The sequence below is a fragment of the Lissotriton helveticus genome, chromosome 6 (assembly GCF_964261635.1).
Source record: "Lissotriton helveticus chromosome 6, aLisHel1.1, whole genome shotgun sequence".
Lineage (NCBI taxonomy): Eukaryota > Metazoa > Chordata > Amphibia > Caudata > Salamandridae > Lissotriton > Lissotriton helveticus.
In genome coordinates this window covers 1149185770-1149208956 of record NC_136067.1, presented here as the reverse complement: position 1 = coordinate 1149208956, position 23187 = coordinate 1149185770, and the positions used below count along the sequence as shown (strand labels likewise).

The window sequence follows — 23187 nt, the reverse complement described above, 5'->3', positions numbered from 1 at the left end:
TCCCCAAGATTCGGAAAAAACTCAAACTGGTGACGACGCAATATTTTGCTGAAAACACCGGCACGGTGGAGTCACCTTCCACCCTATGGGAGGCGTACAAAACAGTCCTCAGGGGGGCGGCCGTTGCAGCAATTACGGGACACAAACGGGACTCACGGAAGGAACTCACTGACCTGGAACTTGCACTCGACACGGCCAATAACGCTCATATGACGGACCCCTCCCCGTCCACGACACACACCCTCATGGTCCGGCAACAACAATACCTAGCTCACCTCAAAACGACAGAGAAGGGGTATATCGCAAACACCAGACATAGAATTTATGATGTGGGCGACAAGTCGTATGCTAGCATGGCTAGATAAGAGAGGGAATGGAGCAAGAGGAATTCATAGGCTCGACACTAAGGAAGGGCGAGCACAGGTACGCCCAGAAGAAATAGTTTGCGAACTAGCACGACACTTTCAGAAAACATACACACCGGAACGGAGGGTCACACGACAATTGGCGACGGCCACACTCGCAGACATTACCATCCCCAGCATCACACAAGCTGATAGAGACACCCTAGACCTAGACCCAACGGAGGAGGAAATCCAGCTGACGATCCAAGCGCTACAGTCCGGTAAAGCACTAGGCCCTAATGGGATACCGGTAGAGTGGTACAAATCCATGGCTCCAGACTTCAGTGCCCCACTGTTGGCCATGTATTTGGAGAGTAGGGACAGGCTAGAGCTGCCGCTGGATCAACGCACGGCCACGATTGTCACTATACCCAAGCCCGGGAAACCCCCGACGGAGTGCACCTCATACCGCCCGATATCATTATTGAACATAGAGGCCAAGATACTGGCTAAACTTCTAGCCGCCCGCTTGCTGCCCCACCTCAGTACCTTGATCCACCCTGATCAGTCGGGCTTTATGCCCCACCGGAGCACTGCGATGAATCTTAGAAGAGTCCACGGAGTGTTGGCTCGAACGCACCTCCTCACGGAACAGGCTGTGATCCTCTCTCTCGACGCCAAAATGGCGTTCGATCTGGTAGAGTGGGAATACCTCTTCGTGGTACTGGAGCGCATGGGATTTGGGCCGAAATACATAACATGGATAAGGCTGCTGTATGCGAAACCCGTCGCACAGGTGGTGGCCAATGGCCACACGTCACCGAGGTTCCCTCTAGGCAGGGGGACTAGACAGGGCTGCCCCCTGTCCCCCCTGCTTTTCGCTCTGGTACTTGAACCCCTGGCCATCCAGATCAGATCAACGCCCCTGTTCGCGGGCATCAAATGGGAGGAGGGGTGGGAGGACAAAGTCTCACTGTATGCAGACGACATGCTTATCTACATGACCGCACCGGAAACCGGCATCCCAGCCCTACTAGACCTATGTGACACACATGGGCGCGCATCGGGCTACACCCTCAACTGGTCGAAATCCACCATATACACGTTGAGAGGCCCGGCGCCAAGACTGCAGGGGAACTGTCCACTGCTGGCGACGTCGGCTTCTTTCAAATACTTAGGAATTATCATCACGGGCGGGGAGGCTGAATTTTTTGTTAATAACCTAAAACCGCCCATAGATCGCCTGCGAGCGGATGTTAAACATTGGGCGGCCCTCCCTCTGACCTTACTGGGCAGGGCGGCATTGTACAAGATGATGGCCCTCCCGAGACTCCTCTACGTCCTGGAAAACACTCCACACCTAGTGCCACCGCGTTATTTCCAACAGATTGTTGCGCTGGTTACTGTCCTCCTCTGGAATACAGGCCCGGCACGCATAGCGTACGACAAGCTGGTAAAAAGCTGGTACGAGGGAGGCATAGCGCTCCCCAACATTCAGCTATATTACTGGGCGGCCCAACTCAAAATTATAAACTACTGGATCCACGTCCCAAAAGACGACCCGGCCTATCGGGCGGATTGGTCACAACTCGGGACGGACTGTATGCTGTCCGTGCTCTACAACAAGTCACAACTAAAGACCCTCATTGGTCCGACCAAACACACGGCGGCGCTGTGGCACATGGCACAGGCCCGTCTGGGATGGGCAGGCCGGATCACTAAAATGACGCCTCTGTGGGACACGAAGGCATTTGGGAATCTGAGAGGCTGTAAGGGGTTTGAACGGTGGGACTCCATAGGCATCTCTACAGTAGGGGACCTCTGGGACAATGACTCGGTAATTCCGTTCCCACACCTGCAACAGCAATACAACCTCGGACCCACAGAAACGTTTCGATATGTCCAGATTAGGCATGCATTACTACAGGCAGTCCCTGCTGGCACCACACTGCCGGACTCCTCTCCACTGGAGGATAGACTGCTAACAGAATTCATGCTCCAAGGCGCCACCTCCCTTACATATAAAAAACTGATAAACAATCTCAAAGACCCAACACTAAAGCTTAAAGAAAAATGGGAAGGGGAACTAGGCGAGACAGACGAATTTGAATGGAATGAGGCGTTGGCCTCCCCGAAGGAGGTGGGAATCTCTAGTAAGCTCAGACTGGTGCAACTCAAAATCCTCCACCGCATTTACTACACCAGGACACTGTTACATAAAATTCAGAGAGCGCAGCACCCCTTCTGTTTGAGAGGCTGCGGGGAGGAAGGGACACTGATTCACACACTATGGGAATGCCCACAAATACGCGAATTCTGGAGACAGGTACTCCGATCCATCTCCCAGGCCCTTAAACTTTCCATTTTGCCTGAACCACGTAAATGCCTCCTTAACATCTGGGACCCCAATGATCTGGGTAGGTATGAGCTGATCTGGGCATCACTGGCAATGACGGTGGCCAAGCGGGATATAGCACAGAAATGGGGGGCGCCAGACGTACCTACCGCCAGTAGATGGGCTAAAAACATGGACATCCTAATGGTGACAGAGAGAGCGGTTTACGTGCTTAGGGCAGCGCCCCGGAAGTGGAACAAGGTCTGGGCGGCGTGGAACATTTACAGAGGGGAAATCTGTGAGCCCTTACCAGAGGGAGAAGACCTAGACTCAGAAGGGGAGGAGGATTAAGTGAACAGATGTGGGGCACTGGCCTCATGCACGGAACAGTGTTACACTGGTGGCACTGACCTGGCCGTACACTGCAATGCAAGGGGGGGCACAGGCTACTACATGCTAAGGATGACACACAAGGGTTACGATGACACATGGTTGGGGGGGTAAGTTGGGAAGTTTGTTGATACTGTTCTCATTAAAAGAGATGCAGCCATCGCTGATATTTGAGGGAAGGGTTCATAGGGGACCGTAAATTACGCAAGGTGAACTTACAATTGATGTATATGCAAGGCCCGTGGAGCCGCCAACAACTCAGTCCTTGTTACGAGACTGTCGCTCATTACTTACTGGAATGATACTTTCTACGATTTGTAGCGATTACCGAGATGATGTATGCAACTGATTAACCATTATTCCTTCCTATCAATAAAGTTTAAAAAAATATATATATATGTATTTATTAAATAAAGATAATAGTTAATAAAATGTATTTAAGTAAATATATGTATATGTACACATTTGTTGTGTTTATATTTATTAAATTAAGTTTATTTGTTATAATTAGCTAAAATATATTACATTTAATTAATTTTGTTAATAATATTGATATTATTTAATAATTTTATTTAAGTTATGTAATATTTTTAAGTCTATATTTTTTACTTCTATATTTTGTACATCAATATTTTTGTGTCAATATTATTGTACTTACCTGTTTATGTACAAGGAGTCGATATTTTTGTTATCAATATTTTTATATCAATATTTTTTTCATCTATATTTTTAACATCGATATTTTAACATGGAACCGATTGACTAACAGTGCCAATTAACACTCAAAACAGGTGGCAACACTTACTCAAAGTGGCATCCTTAATTTGCCTTCCAAAGCTAGGAAAGAACAAGCGCTATAAAAGGCATGTGTTACTATAGTGTTACTGCTACTGCACCTGCTTCCCACTAGAGAACCCCCCCTTCACTTAACTGCAATACATGGTTGCCTACACAGTGCAGGACTAGAAAACCAAATCAGACTAGACAAAAAAAGTTCTAACCAGCCCACAAAAGGCCATGATGCAGCCCATCCTGCTCTGAAAGCCTCCTCCATGCCTTAAGCCTACTAACGAAATGTCTGAGTCTTTTAGTTGGTAAGTGTGAGCTTCCCAAATCCGCTGTTACCTGCAGGATAATCCCTGTAAAACTAACTTCTGCTTCTGAGGCCAGTATACTCAGTGCCAAGAAGATGGGTAATTGTAACTCTTGCTATTTACAGTAACTAGACAGAACAAAAACTGCGGTATGAAACACTATATAAAAAAAACTATAATTATGTTTACCTTCTGGATAAAATAGTCTACTCAGATGATATTTATTTAGTATTTACTGCTCTAGACCAGTAGTCTTAAGCTTTTGACTTTTTTGGACCTCCACTGAATTGTTAATGGACCCCCAGGATCTGCACTAATTCATTACTGGAATATGGGGACACCCCTCCCCCTCCCCACCACTGAATCCTTACATGAAGGTGGGACCCGGCCTAGGCAATTTCTATGATTTGAACTTCAAAATAACACACCAAAATACACAACTAGGCATCCATCAAACAAATACACAAATGATGAAATATTTTATTTAATTCAGAAACAAATATAGAACATTTAAATTGAAATTTTAATGGAAAAGTTGGAGTTTTTCTAAATTGTATTTTTCATGCTAAAAAGTGATGTGATTTGCTAACCTCTAGCATATCACTTAGTCTTGTTGGCTCTCATTTGTCTTTGATTCAGTTGAGACTACCCATCGTCAATATTGTACTGTGTTTGCTGCATTTGTGCTGCTCCAATGAATCAACCTAAGGATACCAGCTTCATTTTTAGATTCCAATTTCTTCACATTTACAGGATGCTTACATTTTTCAATTTATTTATGTACACTTTCATAACCTGACAATATTATTTTTTGTATACAGTTTCCCAGTCTCATGAGTATGTTTTATAGAACCCTGGCTGTCCGCAGACCACAGGTTAAGAACCACTGTCCAAGACTAGGGTTCTTAACTTTTTGACTACACTACTGGAACCAGGGACCACAGCCTATGCAATATGTACGTTTTTAACCTCATAATAATACAAAGAAACACAGGCAAGTGTACATCAAAAACTCCCAAAAATATTCAATATTTTACTCCAATTCACAAACAAAAATATACAAAAATCCAAATTGTATTTTTTGGACTTTTTAAACTGTTTTTTTTTTATTTATGGCAGAATATATTAAGCTAGAATCAAGCGTATCCCCTTTGTCTTTTTTGCTCCTCATGTATGATCATTTTTGTCTGCACCACCACTGCTTTATTTGAGCCTACTAATCGTCCATACTAGATTATGTTTGTTGCACTTGCGCTGCATCCACGAATCAAGCAAGCTATGGATACCAACTTAATATCTATCCTCTAGTTTCTAATTCCTTTTCATTTACTGAGTGTATTACATTTTTCAATTTTCCATTTTGCTTTTTTATGTAAATATGAGTTAATAATCTGTTATGTTATTTAATTTTCAAAATAGTTAAGGACGCGTGGACCTCCAGGGGTCGGCAGACCCTACGTTAAGAACCACTGCTCTACAATGCATTCTCTTCTGAAATGTCACAGTTTGTGTACCGATGAAATCAACAGTTAGTTGGTAAACCAGAAAGCTGATATGATATTCCTGACTTGATTACCTGCTTATTTTCTGCTGTAAATAAAGTTGTTTGTGTGCATTATATGAGTGAAGGCCGTATTGTTTTCTTTATATAGGGACTGTGTTGTTTTCTCTAAGCAGTGGGAAGTACACAATACATTAAAATCCCTCATGGGGCTGTTGAAGTGGGAGCGAGCCTATTACTTCTTTACAAAAGACCCAGAGCAAGTAAACCTAATTTGCCAGGAAAGCAAGAGAAGGGGTATTAGGCGGTGAACCATAGGTTAATCATCAATTTTAGCTCATGGAGAGTACATGTAGTTGTATCATTATGTTATGAGCATTTGCCCCTTGGTTTGGTACTGCACTGCCTTTGTTTTCTGAGCAGCCTTTTAGGACTCTCATGCTCTTGTCTGAATGTTGTAAATGATTCTGTTTGGTTGTATACCATTAGTAGAGATTTCTGAAATGTATGGTTTAGCTGTGCTGGTTATTGTAAAAGTGAAATTAATGTGATCCTCTTAAAAGTCGTTTTCATGTGTTATCCATACAGATAGACGTACGGAAAGACTTTGGGGCAGATTTACAAGCCCCTTGCACCTCTTTTACGCCGCTGTTGCGTCACTTTTGTGACGCAGCGGCGGCGCAAAAGATGCGCCATGGTGCGGGGTATTTACAACGTGACGCCCAGAAGGAGGCGTTCCATCGCAGGGGGGGGGGGCGTTCCGGCGTAGGAACGCCTCCCAAAAGTGGCTGAGTGAAATCTACAAGATTTCACTCAGTCACTTTTGGGCCCATGCTGCGTCAAAACCCTGCGCCTGCTTGAAGCAGGCAGAAGGATTGACGCAACATTGTGGAGATAGAGCCCCCCAGAGCATTGCTGGAGCTGTGTCGCGCTTGCGACGCAACTCCAGCAATGCGCCGATTTTAAGTCACAGATGCGTGACGCATCTGTGCCGTTTTATATCCAGGGTGGTGGAGCTCCGGCGCACAATAACTGGCGCATCCCTGCTGATACGCAGGGATGCGCCTGTTATTGTAAATCTGCCCCCTTGCTTTTTAGGATTATTCCAGGTATTGTTTCTAGACAGATTGACATAATGTAAAATCAATTACAAAACAACAGAAACAGGGAGAAAGCAGTGATTTTTTGAAAAAGCGGTCTGTATTAACAAAGGACGACATGATGTATACTGAGTAGTCAACGGCGTTTCGACCTATTCAAATTAAGGTCATCGTCAGGACAGGATTACACTTTAATCAGGCGGTGCTGTGATTAAAGAAACAGTACTGCATTCATGAAGAAAACAATAAATTGTTTGCATAAATCAACTTGAAAGTATGTCCCAGGGTTGGTATAGGAGTGCCACTTACAGGTAAATTTGCGCAAAGATGCCTCCATTTCGAATTTCTCTAAAAAGGCGATATCGGCATAGGAGCTCTTAAATATGAAAGACGCCTTGTGGTGTGACTCCCATAGCAAAGCATGCATGTTTTTGCGCTGCAAACAATACAAACAAACAATTTATTGTTTCCTTCATGACTGCAGTACTGTTTCTTTAATCACAGCACCGTCTAATTAAAGCGTAATCCTGTTGTTAGGTTCTTAACATGTTATTTATTAATTACGACTTCACTGCCTATGTTTTGTGTCCATTTAAAAAAATAAAAAAAGAAAGTTTGCGCCTTTCATGCTGTTTTTCACACCTGTCACGTGTTTCACTTACACCGTTCACTTTTTTCACGAGCACAGTGTGTGCATTAATTTTTGGATTACACTGTTAAACTATGTATTAGTGCTGTTATAACGAATACATCTGTAAATACAGACCGCTTCTTCAAAAAATCATTGCTTTCTCCCTGTTTCTGTTCTTTTGTAATCATTTTATAGTTTGTTAATCTGTTTAGAAAGAATACCAGTTGAGACGTTGTTTGATACCTAAGGAAAGCATTCCACGCTTTTAGTCCAGTTTCTTTGAGGTAGATTTGTTTAATAGGATTGAGGCATGATTTTTAGGGGGGTGGGAAATGTGGATTCATGCATTGGTTGGTGGTTTTAATAGAAGTCCAAAACAACAAAATTAGGGAGTATAGAGGTAATGGATAGAATCCACCTCCAGTACAAAGTTTATTAACACAGAGATTCTATCCGTTCGTTATATCTATATCTCTTATGATAGGTCACATGGAGTGCCTAAGTGTGGGGATGTTGATACGGGAGATGTCCCGGAGGAATACTATGTGTTTTTAAAATACCCCTCACACACTATGAATCCCATAGTGTCATGTTTCATCATGGGGGTCTTCCCGTCCCTCTACGGAGTGGGGCGTGCTGCGACCGACGACTATGTGGGAGCACTGTATTTTGTGATAGGCTATGTGTGGTGTAGGGAAATGGGAGTGATAGGGAATGTGGTGATTAGGAGAAAAAATGTTTAAAAGTTTCCTGGCTAGTACAAAACTAAATTTTATTAGCTTCTCCAGCTGAAAACTTTAAAATGGGGTTAGGTAGGGTGTCTTTAATATGCCCTCCCTGGTCGACATGTTTCGTAAGCAGACCCCCCTGCTTTACTCATCAGGACCATATGGTACCACCTGAGCAGCACGGAGGCCAGTGGCAAGGAGAGGAGGCATTCCAGGTCATTGTTTACCTTGGAGACACCCTCCCCTCCGTGGCGAGCTCATGGGGCAAGTGTAAATAAGAACCTATATGACCATTGGCCAATTTTTGGGAAGGGGCAACCAACCCCTTTTTTTGAAAAACAGATTTGCTGATTTTTGCAATCTGTTTTAGGACAATAGGCTTATAACACATATTTAGATTGGTTTGAGTGTAGTAGGGATCACATATGGTCCTGATGAGTAAAGCAGAGGGGGGGAATGCTTATTTTTCTACTAGCCAGGAAACTTTTAAACAATTTTTTCTCCTAATCACCACATTCCCTACCACTCCCATTTCCCTACACCACACATAGCCTATCACAAAATACAGTGCTCCCACGTAGTCGTCGGTCGCAGCACGCCCCGCCCCGTAGAGGGACGGGAAGACCCCCATGATGAAGCATGACACTATGGGATTCATAGTGTGTGAGGGGTATTTTAAACACACATAGTGTTCCTCCGGGACATCTCCCGGATCAACATTCTCACACTTAGGCACTCCATGTGACCTATCATAAGAGATATAGATAGAACGTACGGATAGAATCTCTGTGTTTATAAAGGTTTTAATAGAAGAGCTACACAATATTTGGTACTGTTAGTACGCAGGTGTATGACTCTTAAAGCAGAAGTTGTGATATTTGAATTTAAGAGTGGGGAATCTGCAGAGGTACAATAATACTGTCCCCGCCACTGCTTCCCCTGCGACCCCGCCCCCTCCACGCCCATTCGCTGCCCCTGACACACGCCTCCCGCCTCCCAGCTGCTCCTCCCTCCCCACCTCCCCGTATATGGCGGCCGCTGCATGGTGAGGAGAGCGACCCTTGACCTTGCCTGGTAAGTCGCTCCCCCCCCCCCCGCTAGAGCTCCACCTGCACGCCTGCTAACAACTACTGCCGCTGAAGTCAAGGCCCTCCACCACCCGCAGGCTACCACCTGCGGCTCATCCCTGGTGGCCAGTGGTGGCCTTAGATTTGTATCCGCTCTGTTGTGCCTGTAACTCTGTCTGCCCGCTCCTCTTCTGTACCCCCTGCCCCCGCTCGCCGCTTTACTTCTGGGCCCCCTTTTTTGATTCTGTACCCCTTTACTTACTTCTGTGCCCCCTTTTCGATTCTGTACCCCTTTTACTCACTTCCGTGCCCCCTTTTTTGATTCTGTACCCCTCTGCCTTGTCTCCTTCCCGCGACCGCTCCGCTTCCCTGCTCCCGTCCCCGCCGCTGCTTCCCCTGCGGCCCGCCCCCTCCACGCCCATTCGCTGGCCCTGACACACGCCTCCCGCCTCCCAGCTGCTCCTCCCTCCCCACCTCACCATATATGGCGGTCGCTGCATGGCCGCGCCGAAGGCGCGCCTAAAGCAAGCTCATCTGCGCCCGTCCGCGCCTGGACTGCGTCAAGCACCAGAACCCCTGCCCCCCGCACCAGCCAGGAAGACCGCTCGCTACAACGCCAACACCATCGTCGCTCTCAACCCTGGAAGAACCCACACCTGCTGCAAAGCCACCCCGAAGCGCACCCACGGTCTCTTCGCCTGCCGGAACTGCAGCTGCTCCTGCCTCGAAGGCACCGAGATACCCGCAACGACGGAACCCAACCAGCTCAGATGCATCCTGATCAACACCCGCTCCACACGCAAACACGCCGTCGAGCTCTGGGACCTACTCAACACCGCATCCCCGGACGTCGCCTTCCTGACCGAGATCTGGCCATAGCCATCCCAGACGGGTACCAGACCACCCGCAGAGACCGCACCAATGGAGCCGGAGGAGGAATCGCTATCGTCCACATGAACACCATCAGGTTCTCAACAAACACCAACGACACTCTCAGCACCGCAGAACACATGCACTTCCAGATCCACACGGAACCCAAGACCACCCTAAGAGGCACCCTCATCTACAGACCGCCAGGACCCTGGCCACAATTCGGTGACTCCATCGCCGACCTCATCAGCTTGCACACGCTGACCTCCACCCAGCCACGGCCCGTGGAGGGAGTTTCAGTGGGGCGGAGAGGCGGGGCGGGGGAGGGGCAGGGTGGGGGGTGCTAAAAACCGGAGTATGGATAATAGAAGGTAAGTAAACAATTTAATAAATAAAACGAATTTCGTAGCACACCCTGCATCACATTTTGCGAAATTAGTTTTATTAATTAAATTGTTTACTTACCTTCAATTATCCATACTCCGGTTTTTAGCATCCCCACCCTGCCCCTCCCCCGCCCCGCCTCTCCACCCCACCGAAACTCCCTCCACGGGCCGTGGCTGCCTCCACCGACTACATCCTCCTCGGAGACCTGAACTATCATCTGGAGAACAACAACGACAACAACTCCTCCACACTGATCACCAACCTCGGACTAAAACAGCTCATCACGACGCCGACCCATGCCGCCGGTCACACGCTTGATGCCATCTTCTCCTCAAGCCCCCACGTCGCCTTCAGTCACGCCTCCGAACTCACCTGGACAGACCACCACTGCATCCACTTCTCCTTCCGAAAAACCCTCACACACCACCGCACCCTACAGATCCCCTGCCGCTGCTGGGGTAAAGTCACTGAAGAACAACTACAGACAAGCCTCGCACTCAACCCACCGACCAACCCCACCAACCCAGACGATGGATGGACGACTGCGCCAACACCTTAGCCCCGCTGAAAAAGCCCACCAGCAGAGACAACAGCAAAAGAGCCAGCTGGTTCACCCCGGAACTCCTAGCTTCAAAGCGCACCTGCTGGAAATTGGACAACATATGGCACAGCGACAAGATGCCGGACAGCCGCGCTGCCCACAAAGACGCCATCCGCAACAACCACCACCTCATCAGGACCGCCAAAAGGACCTCCTTCACAGACCGCCTTGACAATAACGCACACAACAGCAAGGAGCTCTTCAACATCGTGAAGGAAGTCTCCAACCCCAGCTCCAACGACATCCCGCCTTCGCAAGCCCTGTGCGACTCCCTCGCCACCTTCTTTCACCGAAAGATCACCGACATCCATGACAGTTTCAACCCCCGGGCGACCCCTACAGGCCTCAACACGCCGGACACACCGCACCCCACCAACCACGACTCCCTGACAACCTGGCCAACGTGAGCATCAAGGACACAATCAAGACCATGGGCACAATCCACTCCGGATCCCCATCTGACCCTCTCCCACACCACATCTTCAACAAAGCCGCCAGTTCCATCACACCCCACCTGCGCAACATCATCAACCTCTCCTTCGAGACCGCTACCTTCCCTGAGAGCTGGAAGCACGCAGAGATCAATGCCCTACTGAAGAAACCCAAGGCGGATCGGAGCGACCTCAAGAACTTCCGGCCCATCTCCCTGCTTCCGTTCCCAGCAAAGGTCATCGAGAAGATAGTTAACATCCAGCTCACCCGTCACCTCGAAGACAACAGCATCCTGGACCCCTCCCAGTCAGGATTCCGCAGCAACCACAGCACCGAGACAGCCCTCATCGCCGTCACAGATGACATCAGGATCCTGCTAGACAACGGCGAGACGGCGGCCCAAATCCTCCTAGATCTCTCCGCCGCCTTCGACACCGTCTGCCACTGCACACTACGCACGCGCCTCCACGAGGCAGGGATCCGAGACCAGGCCTTGGACTGGATCACCTCCTTCCTCACCGGCAGAACTCAGAGAGTCCGCCTCCCCCCGTTCCGATCCGAAGCCTCCGAGATCATTTGCGGCATCCCACAGTGATCCTCCTACAGACCGACGCTGTTCAACGTCTACATGGCCCCACCAGCACGCATCGTCCGACAGCACGACCTCAACATAATCTCCTACGCCGATGACACGCAGCTGATCCTCTCCCTCACCAAGGACCCTCTCCCCGCCAAATCCAACCTCCACCAGGGAATGAAGGCCGTCGCCGACTGGATGAAGGATAGCCGACTTAAGCTGAACTCAGACAAGACGGAGACCCTCATCCTCGGGCCCAACCCCTCAGCATGGGCCGACTCCTGGGGGCCCGCATCACTGGGGACACCCCCAGCTCCTATCAACCACGCACTCAACCTGGGAGTCATCCTCGACTCGAAACTCACCATGACCAAACAAGTCAACACAGTCTCCTCCACCTGCTTCAACAACCTCCGAATGCTCCGCAAGATCTACAGATGGATCCCTGGTTGGTTCCATTCCATATGAGGGTTACGATAACTAAAAATGTTTTAATGTCATTTTTTATCTGTACCAGTTTTGTGACGTTTTCATTATGGTGGTATGTTTCCACTCTTTTTATGATTTTAACAGATCAAATAAAAGTATTTTTACATACAGATGGTTCCCGACTAACACGAGGAAAACAGTCACAGTCACTGTGTGGCTGCTCAGGGGTGCATCTTGAGTGCTGTGGTGGGTGAGTACAGTTGATTCAGTGCATTTTAGCCCAAGATGTCGGCGATGTGAGTGCAGCGGCCTTCTATAATAGTGCAGTGAGGCGTATTTTGAGCAATGAGTACCTACACTTAACGCCAATTCAACTACGGTCTGAAACAATGCACACTAGGCAGTGGGTCAACAGAATGACTAATGGCTCGTGCTGCAGTGAAACCTCACTGTCAAGTTTTGGGGTGCAGTGTGAATAATGAGTGACAGCTTGGAGGTGTAGTGGAGTGGAGTCATGGGCGTAAATGGGATGCTATGCGCCTTAAAGCAAGCTTGGTTAATTACATTGTACAGTGTGTGAGTGTAGTGAATGCAGAGTGTGTACACTACACTGACTTATGTACAATAAGCGCCCACTCATGTCCTTGCCCCTCCCCTATACAACGGTGCAGTTCTTAACAATTGCCACAAGTAGGCAACATTTAAATGTTCAACAAAAGAGATAGATTCTGAGAAAAACACATCAGCGGCCCCTGTTAAGCCATGCGGAATATATATTTTTATTAAAGATGAAAATTACTGGTGTTTCTCTTTCGACTTTCTGGTTCCATTGCTCTTTTAGCATCACAACCTCAAGACACGTTTATGTGATTGCACATAAATGCGAAAATGAAACTAGATGTTAGAACAATAAAAAAAAAGCACGTGATGTACTTTGGAGCTGGTGTGGCCTGGAGAAAGGACGCCAGTTCTGCACGTGACGCGGCGCACCGAGCTCGGAGGCCATTCAAAAAGAACTGATGTAAAACATCTGCATGCTGGACGCCGGGCCTCACACTGGAGGTGGGCGTTGTGTGCCTCACAAACAAGCACAATGTGGCGTAACAAACTTCAGGCTCTCTCAAAATAAAACGCGGTATTAATAGTGAGGGGGATCCGCAGTTCACACTCCCAGGTAACCTGCTGCCGTTTTACCTGCTGCCCGTTTTGTCGTTAATTAAACAGCAAAGGCAAAGGAGAGTTGCGCAAGTGGCAAAGGGCACTTTATTGCTAACTGGTAGATGGGGGCGGGGCATTGGCTGAGGGTGACACCCAGGGTCCGACTGACTTATAGGGCATCAGGCAGTGCCCAGGGGCAGGTCTGATAAGGGGTGGGCCGGTCACTGGGCCTGTTTTATGGTCTGCTGGGCTGGGTTTTACAGACCATTGATTTCCCTGCAATTACCAGTAAACATTGCATGCAGCAATTATATAGATACCTTGCAAAGAACATATATGACGTGTGACTCACTTTTTTTAATCTGATGCGCTAATTGGGCCGCTTTTCTTTTGGTGCCCGGACCTATTTTCTGTCACACTCCGACCCTGGTGACACCAAAGAACGCCAAAAGGTTACCTCGAAAGAAATCGGAGCCTAGTACCAACACTTCCAGGGCACACAGCAACTTGGGACACAATCACAGGTACGCAACATCCTGGCACAGAGCACCAATCCCACTCCAGGGGTCAGCAGCATCCTGGCACACGATCCAGGGGACCAGAGTGTGGCGTTGATATCCCAGGCAGAGGCAATATCTATCGAAGCACCATGTAAATAATATATCACAAACACACACCACCAGACCCCCCGAAATACGCTGTGCGTGTACTATCCTTACACATGACTGGAGCACAACGGTTTCTGACACACTCTGGTGCGCACCGTGTACTGTCATATATACAGACATCCCTTACCGTACTGCATCCTGGTACACAACTTCAGGGCACCCTGTATCCCAATAACACACAAAATATATACACATTTCAGGGTCAACTCGACCCAGGCACACTACACCAAACCATCGCCCCCGCAGGATATTTTGTGTACTCTGGTACACACCCAGGGAGCTCTAAATTCTGACATTTAAACACATTTATACAGGCTATATACACACGAGCATCCACCCTGAACATTGTAAGAATAGGACAATATATCCTGGCGAAAGCAAACCACCCACGAAAGGACGCTGTTTATTTTGATGAGAAACGGGGCACCCTGTATGCAGACCTTAAAGCACGTTTATCCTGGAACAAACACCAGATAACTTCCTTATACCTGTTACACACCCAAAATTCACCTGGTACACACCCAAAATTCCTACCCTAGGCACACCTTCTCTTGAAACATAAGTCTCAAGAGCACATGGTATCTTGGGCGCACACTATAGGTTTCACGTACACCAGCACACAGACACACGTGGGCGCCTTTTAGTCTGTCACACACACAAATATCAGGGAATACGAAATTGTGGCACACACAATGCAGGGCACACAACTACTTGCGCGCACTGTTGGCTGGCAAGCATAAATAGCAGCGTAAACTGTATTGTGGTATTTCAGACACAGACATGCAAGAGCATACATTGCAGCGGCGAGCCAGATCACTGGCTCTACCTCGGCTCGAGGTACTAATGGGACCCTCGAGCCCAAAGGGAGCCATCGTTCCACGTGGCTCCTGCCTGCCTCCCACGCTCAAACCTCAAGCGCCAAGAAATAAAGATAGATAATTTACCTTTAATGTAAAACAGGGGAAAGAGATACCAATCTAACGCCCGAGTCGCACAACGTGAATCTAGAAAACTTAAAATCAATGCTGGCTTCACCTATTCACCAAACAGTGTGATCCTGGGGACATATTCTATATCGCCGTACTTGCTTTTTTTTCATTATCACACACGAGGGCATCTTCAAAATCGTGAGTTCGGGATGTGTGCTGCACATTTAAGGTACGGTAATGAGGCACCATGTATATATAATAAGAATCTAGGTTGTCATACGCACATATAGGGTGTTCATGACAACTGAATTGGCCCTTAGGTCGCTTTTGACCTTGTCGCGGGAGAGGGGGGCACGAATGTTTAAAAACTACCTCTTAAGAATTTCCTGTCAATGAATGCAGGATGCAACCTGATGTACTAAGGTGAAACGCTTACAGCCAGATTCATCAAGCCAAAATCGGCTCGCAAAGGGCCAGATTCTGAGAATCTGGCCCTTTGCGAGCGCTATTTTTGCATTTGGGATTCATCATCCCAAATGCAAAAATCGCAAATCTAGAAATCGCTAAATTGCGAAGAATTGCATTTAAGGAATCTCAATTTGAGATTCCTTAAATGCAATTCATGAACCATTTTAAAATTGTGAATTCGCAATCTGGGGCCGCTATTTACCGCGTAGTCCAACTACGTGGTAAATAGTGAAAACTTAGAAAAATGCACTTTAGTGCATTTTTCTAAGTTGTATGTTACACACACACATGTCCTGTGGACATGTTCAGTGTACATTACCATTTCAGGGGTGCTACAGGGTGTCCAGGACACCCTGGCACCCTTGAAATCGCTTCCTTATTTGCGAATCGCTAATTGCTAATCGCAAATAAGGAATGACTCCCCATTCATTCCTTATTTGCGATTAGCAATTAGCGAAACGCAAATAAGGAAGCAGTAGAAATCGCAAAAAATATTGCGATTTCTACATGCCTCCCGTTTTGCGAGTCTTTAATAGCGATTCCTTAAAAATCGCTATTAAGGACTCGCAAAACAGGACTTTGATGAATCTGGGGGTTAGTTCCGCATGTTAAGGAAATATAAGTTTTGGAATTCTGAACAGATGTCATCATATTTTTGCGCGGTTTATTCCACGATTTACGTCTCAAACATTTTCTGGACTCGACTCCCCACCAGACCCTTGGCTGAGCTCTGGTGCGGCTCTCCATGTTAACTGGTTGCTTCGCCCACCTCCACTACACGCACCCCCCCCCCCCCCAGGGCACATTACCGTGGTACACATACCTAGTGACACCATGTGCTGCTACACATATGACATACACTTAGGGGCAGATTTACAAGCTCCTTGCCGCCACTTTTGCGTCACTGTTAATGGGAAAAAAGACGCATAAGTGCCGCAAGAGGCTTGTAAATCCGTCCCTCGCTCCCTATACTGGAGTTCACACTGCGTAGGTTACCCTCTACGCAGACACACACGCTGGGCGCGCGCACGCACACGTTGCTGCCACGAGAGTTCAGCGCAGGGCCACAGGCGGATATTTACTGCAGCTCCCCGGCACCGGATGGAAACAAAGTAAAGACGCCAGGAGAGTGAGTGGAGTCCGGGGGAGGCAGCGGGCAAGGGCAGTCCTGCTGCGCGCCAGCAGGCAGCGTGCCCCAGGAAAGCCGCGGACACCTCCTGCCTGCCCTTCTAGCGCTGCTTGCCCCTTCAAGGAACTTGAGGGATACTCTGCGTGGGGATGGAGCGGACCTCACGCAGATTTAGTGGCTCGAGCAAGGCTACGGCGGCCCCTCACCTCTCGGTCTTGGGTTCCCTTCGTCTCAGCAGTCCCTCGGCTCCCCTCGCCGTCTCCCGGGCTCCATGGAGGCTCCGTTCCCACAGGCAGCCTGAGGGCGGGCGACGGCGTCCCCTCAGCAGCGCGCTGGCATGCTGCTGCCGTCCGCCTCCTTCTGGAGCACAGTCCCGGCGCCCTTCTCTCCCCGTCCCCAGCCAACGCGCGGAGCAGCGGCCCACGGAGAGACGCGCACTTCTGAGGAGGAGGAAGGAGCCGGCGTCACTGGAGGAGGAGTGGGGGCAGAGGAAGGCAAGGGTGAGGGGCCGGAGGAGTGCAGGGAATTTTTGGAACGAGGGAGGGAGCATTTTTGACGCGCACTGCCCCATGAAAATCCTCCAAGTGGAAATTCTCTATTTTTCTGCACTTTGACCTAAGTAAATTTTATTTTGCCTTGCACTGCATCTTAAAGTTCCTTCATTCCGAGATAATACATTACACGGGACAAGACAATTCTGCCGACCAATTCTGTTTCGTGCCAACGTGCTCTTTACAATTACTTTTGAAAGTTACTTAAAGACCGTGTCCTTGGCGGACGTCCAGTGCCCAGTACACCTGTGAGGCAGCTACGTGCTGCTGTGGAAAAAAGAGACTCCTGCATCACATACATTAGGGGGTCCAAGAGAGGCAGCAGAAGCGAGTAGGGTCTGAAAGTTTATTTATACTCATTTTTTTAAGCGTTTCCCCGAAAGTAATTGACAACAAGTACAAGTGTGGTGGTGAATCCCGTTCTGGCTTACTTAATTGTTCAATCGCAGACTACATTTTATAATATCCTACGGGGTTAAGCATCTGCTGCAAGAATGTGTGTGTACTCAGCGAGTTCCAAGGCATAATAGTGGGACGATAACTTAAGTGATTGAATAATAGGGTGGTCACTCATATAGTCAGATGCATCTGCCATTCTGACAGTGAACGTATAGCGCTTACTGTGTGTGGACTATTCAAAAACCTCTCTGTGAAAAGTTGGCCTGGTATATGTTGTCCACTATCCTAGTGGGCACCTTGCACCAGTCCAATCGACCCTTATTGATGGTAGGTTATAAAGTCAACCTTATAGAAAGCTATCCTAGTGGTAGCTTTGGAGAGCAGTCTTCAGGCTAAGACTTGGAGACGAGTTAAGCAAGTTGTTTTAGCATTTATAATCTATTGAGTACCAAATGAAAGCACACCACACAAGGTATATATCAAATATATATGTATTTATTCTAAACACAACCCCTCTGCACTCTTTATGAGGTCAGAGGCAAAAGTACAATACAAGGAACTTGATCCCTCGCAAAACGGCTTCCGTCCCGGCCATGGCACCGAGTCTGCACTCCTGGCGGTGACAGAACACCTTTGGACAGCACTGGATGAAGGACAAACATCGGCACTGATCCTTTTGGACCTCAGTGTTGCGTTCGATACCGTGTCACATGCCATCTTGCTGCACCGTCTGGAACAGGCTGGTGTTGGTGGCCTTGCATTAAAGTGGCTAGCATCATTCCTCTCCGATAGGACTTATCAGGTGATTGCCCCCCCATTCTCCTCATCTACCTTTCCCATCAAGCATGGAGTACCAGAGGGTTCCTCTCTGAGCCCTCTGCTCTTTAACCTGTATGTTCAATCTCTGGCTGTAATGGCCATGAGCAGGGGACTGATGGTGGTTATCCTACGCCAATAACACTCAGCTGGTGGTAGCCCTTTCGAGCAACTGCAGGTACGATGCTGCAAAGTTTCAAGGCGATCTTGCGGCAGTTGCCGAATGGATGACAGCTAACTGCCTCCAGCTGAATGCTAGCAAGTCTGAGGTGTTGCTGGTGGGAAGGGACCATGGGCTATGGAAGGAACACTGGTGGCCCATGAATCTAGGCACCCCCTCTCCTAAGCAGGTGGTAAAGAACTTAGGGGTTTGGATGGATTCTTCTCTTAGTTTCCAGACTCAAACAAAGAAGGTGGCGAGAACCTGTTTTGGTTTACTGCGCGGGCTGAAACCTATTTTAGGTTTCTTTGATTCACTAACCAGACAGATCATTATTCAAGCCTTGATCACATCCAGACTTGATTATGCGAACTCTCTGTACCTAGGGGCCAATAAGGCCAAAATACGTAGGCTACAGAGTGTACAGAACGCTGCAGGAAGAGCTATTCTGGGCCTACGTAGAGTCTGTTTGGTGACCAGTACAAATTGTTGCCTTCATTGGCTGCCTGTGGCTCAACAAATAGAGTTGAAGGATCTTTGCATAGCCTTTAAGATCTTGAAACTGTCTTCCCCTAATATCTTGACAGATTTGCACTCCTTTTATGTCCCGTCCGCTCTGCTCTCTGGGGCAGCATCTACTGGTGGTACCTTGGGTCAAGAGAACCCGGGCCGAAGGTCGTTCCTTCCGGTATAGAGCGGCGACTCTCAGGATCTCTTTGCCACCTCATATTCGAGGGCTTGACAATTTGTCTGAATTTAGGAAAGCTATAAAAACCTTTCTTTTTCCCACTGTATAAACTGCTTCCTGCGCTGATGTTGCCTATTCTGCTACTAGCGCCGGGACGCCTCTTGGCTGGGGCAGCTGTCGCGCTCTATAAATGAATTAAATAGAAATTAGCATACGATAAGTTGCACAGTATACGTTTTGCCCTAGGGACCTCACAAACCATATACTAAAATAGTGGTATAAGAACCACATGAGGAATAGAAAGCAGGCCTAGGGAATCGCTGGGGCTTCTAGGAACAACCAAAGGTTAGGATGTAGGAGGCCCACGGGAGACGCGTGCAGTGTCTAAACACAGCAGCGGGGTACCATTGACTTTCTATGGAGAACGAACAAGTTACAATTAAAAAAATTAAGGGCACAAGGAGGTGAACTGCGATGGAACCCTTTTAGACTAGGACACTTGGAGAGTCAATACCCACGGGACCACCCGAGTACTTGTGTTACCTCACCCAGGGTGTCTTTTCGTGTCGGATTTCGTTGTCGATTCCAATGGAGAGCTGCGAAGAAGTGCTGTAGGTGACCAGAGGAAAAGTGTCCGGGTGGATCCAAGGGTGGATCGGAGATGTGAAGAACCTGAAAGCAGAGGAGACAGCGTCTGTGCCACTAGCCAGTGACCAGGGCGGCGATAGGAAGATGCCACCAGATGTCGGGTAATTTCAGGTGAAAAGGTGAAGTTTGTCTCTTCAGCCATGAGGACCAGGAGGCGTCGACGATGACCAGGAGCTGGATTCGAGCTGTCCCACGAAGGATCTAGTTGACTGCAGTGTCGGTATCCGTATTGGACCCAACAAGCCTTGGCAAACACAATCCACGCAAGATGTCGAGATTGGCTTCGGTGCAGACGAGCAAGGTCTGAGGAACTTCTCTTTTGGGGAGAAGTTGGAGCAAACCTGGAGCAGTTGAAAAACACAAGAAAGTCCCTAATAGCTTGTATCTGATATATGTGAGTACTAGGCGAATAACAAGAGGTCTAACAACTACTTATAATTTTACAATCAATATATATTAGAGGGGTCAAAAATAAACAACAAGCAAAAAAATACTAAAATTACCAATTCATAAAAATAAATGACAGTTTATTACAATACTTGGTTAAAAAAATAATTCATACATTAAAACATATCCATAAAAATGCCCACGCCACACGATCAAATGCTTTTTCAGCATCTAAAAACACCAAGCCGACATCTTTGGAAAATGCGGATGCATAATCCGAGACAGCAATCACACGATGCAGATGGTTAACAGTGCTTCTGCCTGGAAGAAAGCCATGCTGATGGTGAGACACCAATGATGGTACAACTTGAATTAAACGACTAGCGAGGATTTTAGAATATATCTTAGTATCAACATTAATTAATGAAATGGGTCTTTAAGATCCCGGAAGATAAGGAGGCTTGTCTTTCTTTTGGAATACCACTATGCTCGCATCGTCCCATGAGGGAGGAGGGTTGCCACCTTGTGCAGCGATAAAAGTGGCGAGCAAATCATCTTTAATGATAGGAAATAGCAAACGATAGACCTCTAGAGGTAATTTATCCGGACCGGCAGCTTTCCCAAGCGCAAGGGCCTTGAGTGCAATCTCAAGCTCTAGCATCGTTATTGGGGCTTCCAGCTCCTCTCTAACAATAGGCTCCACCATGGATATATCAAATCTAGCCACAAACTGATCAATCTGATCTTGGGGAAGATATTCTTGGGTATACAATTCAGTATAGTATTGCTGAAAAACCTGCAATATACCATCCATCGTCTCAACAAAACTGCCCTGGTCGTTCTGTAAGGTCGCAATGCGCTGTGATGTCTGTCGCCCACGAAGTCTTTGAGCTAAACATCTCCCAACTGCTTGCTCATACTCATATCTCTCAGCTCGATGAATTTTATACTGACATGCTATATCACGACTCCAGACACCATTGATCTTTGCCTTAAAGCGCGCAACCTTCATTTGTGCCAGTTCGCTGTCTCGGTGTGCTCTGATATCCAAGATAAGTTCCTGTTCTGCATTTTTTAAATCTGCCAGCAATTTGTCCATATCAGCTTTTTGTTTCCTCTGTTGAGACCACCCATAGCTATAAGTTTCACCCCGCAATCCAGCCTTAAAACAATCCCATACCATCGCCTGAGGTGCTGTGCCTCTATTATAATCAAGGAACTGCTGAGCCCATACTTGAATATGGCATACATATTCTTCATCAGATATCAATTTCTTATTAAATGAAAATGACCACTGTACCCGCTGGATCTTAAAAGGAAGCATATCTATAACAACAGGGCCATGATCCGAAGTAATCTGAGGCATTACCTGCATACGAGCACCGCTCATGAGTGAACTAGGCAAAAAAAATAATCTAACCGAACAAACTTTTTATGGGGGGAAGAAAAAAAGTATACCAGGGGTCACCCGGGTTAACCAATGGTCACCCATCAACTAGGCTGTGCTGAAGCAATAATTGCCTCAATGCTCTAAAAACATGTGGCTTACTGCCGATATATCCAGTAAATTGAGGATCCCAGGTAAAGGACTCAACATGTATATTAAAATCCCCAAGTAATAATAAGGGTGTGCCCCACAGTGCCAGATCGACATTTAGAAATTCAAGAATCTCAGCTTCGTCCAGATTCGAGCCATATACCGTACATACTGTAACTGTAACCCCCCCGATGATACACTCCGCAATTGCCCAGCGTCCTAAACTATCAGCTTTCATTTTCCCCGTAGTAGCTAATGTTTGACGACCCAAGATTGCAACCCCCCCGATTCATAGTAGCCTGCCTTGATGCGACAAATAGTGTATAGCCCAGTTCACTCAATATCTTCCGATTTCCCCATGGCAAGTAGGTATCCTGAAGGCATATAATATCAGGATTGATTAGTCGAACTTCCCGCATCACTCGTCTACGCTTAAGAGCATTGTTCAATCCACACACGTTAAATGAACATAAGCGTAGACTATTACTAGCCATTTACTCTTGATTCAACCATACATTGACATGAGCCATTAATACATAAAACACTGAGTGAGCTTGCTCCTACAGCTTTACAACATAAGCTATGAACTGACGTTTTTCCTTTCCACCCTTACCCCAAATCCTACCCCCACTACACCCCGTGACCCCCACCCAAAGACCCCCTCCCTCCTCACAGAACCCCCCCCCCCCAAGTGACCCTCCCAAACAACCAAGGCAATAGGGCCTATCGCCCTTTAGATGAGTGTGAGAGAATCGCGAATGCTTGGACAATCCCGTATAAAATTTACATATCTATAAAAAATAAAACAAAAGAGCAAACAATGATTAACAGTTGATCTACGTGCATGTTTCTATATAGATACTCATACGTAATCAAATTATAAATAGCCAATGCACGGTTTCATCAACTGATCAACCTAAAGAATTAAGATATTCCTTAGCTGAGGCCTCAGAAGTAAAAAATCGATTCAGCCCTTTATGCACCGTTATCAAAGTAGCTGGCTGCAAAAGAAAAACCTGTAAGCCCTTGGATTGGAATGGTACTATTAGTTGGCGTAACCACCAGCGATTCACTACAGTGGAGTGGCAATAATCGGGGCGTACAAAAAATTCAGTCCCTTTCCCAGATCTTTTTTTCTCGGGTCTAGCCAAGTCATAAAGTGT

At 47.4% G+C, this 23187-nt stretch overlaps 1 protein-coding gene across 2 annotated transcripts in view; it reads right to left on the bottom strand.

The window, feature by feature from the left end:
* The window catches only part of DSE (dermatan sulfate epimerase), a 258865-nt gene extending 241439 nt beyond the window's left edge, over positions 1-17426 (bottom strand). Inside the window, exon 1 of one of the 2 annotated variants that reach the window (XM_078648808.1) lies at positions 17045-17426. The gene's annotated coding sequence lies outside the window, so the exon portion shown is untranslated. The remainder of the gene's footprint in view (positions 1-17044) is intronic. The other variant, XM_078648809.1, reaches the window with a different exon arrangement.
* Positions 17427-23187: the final 5761 nt, after the last annotated feature.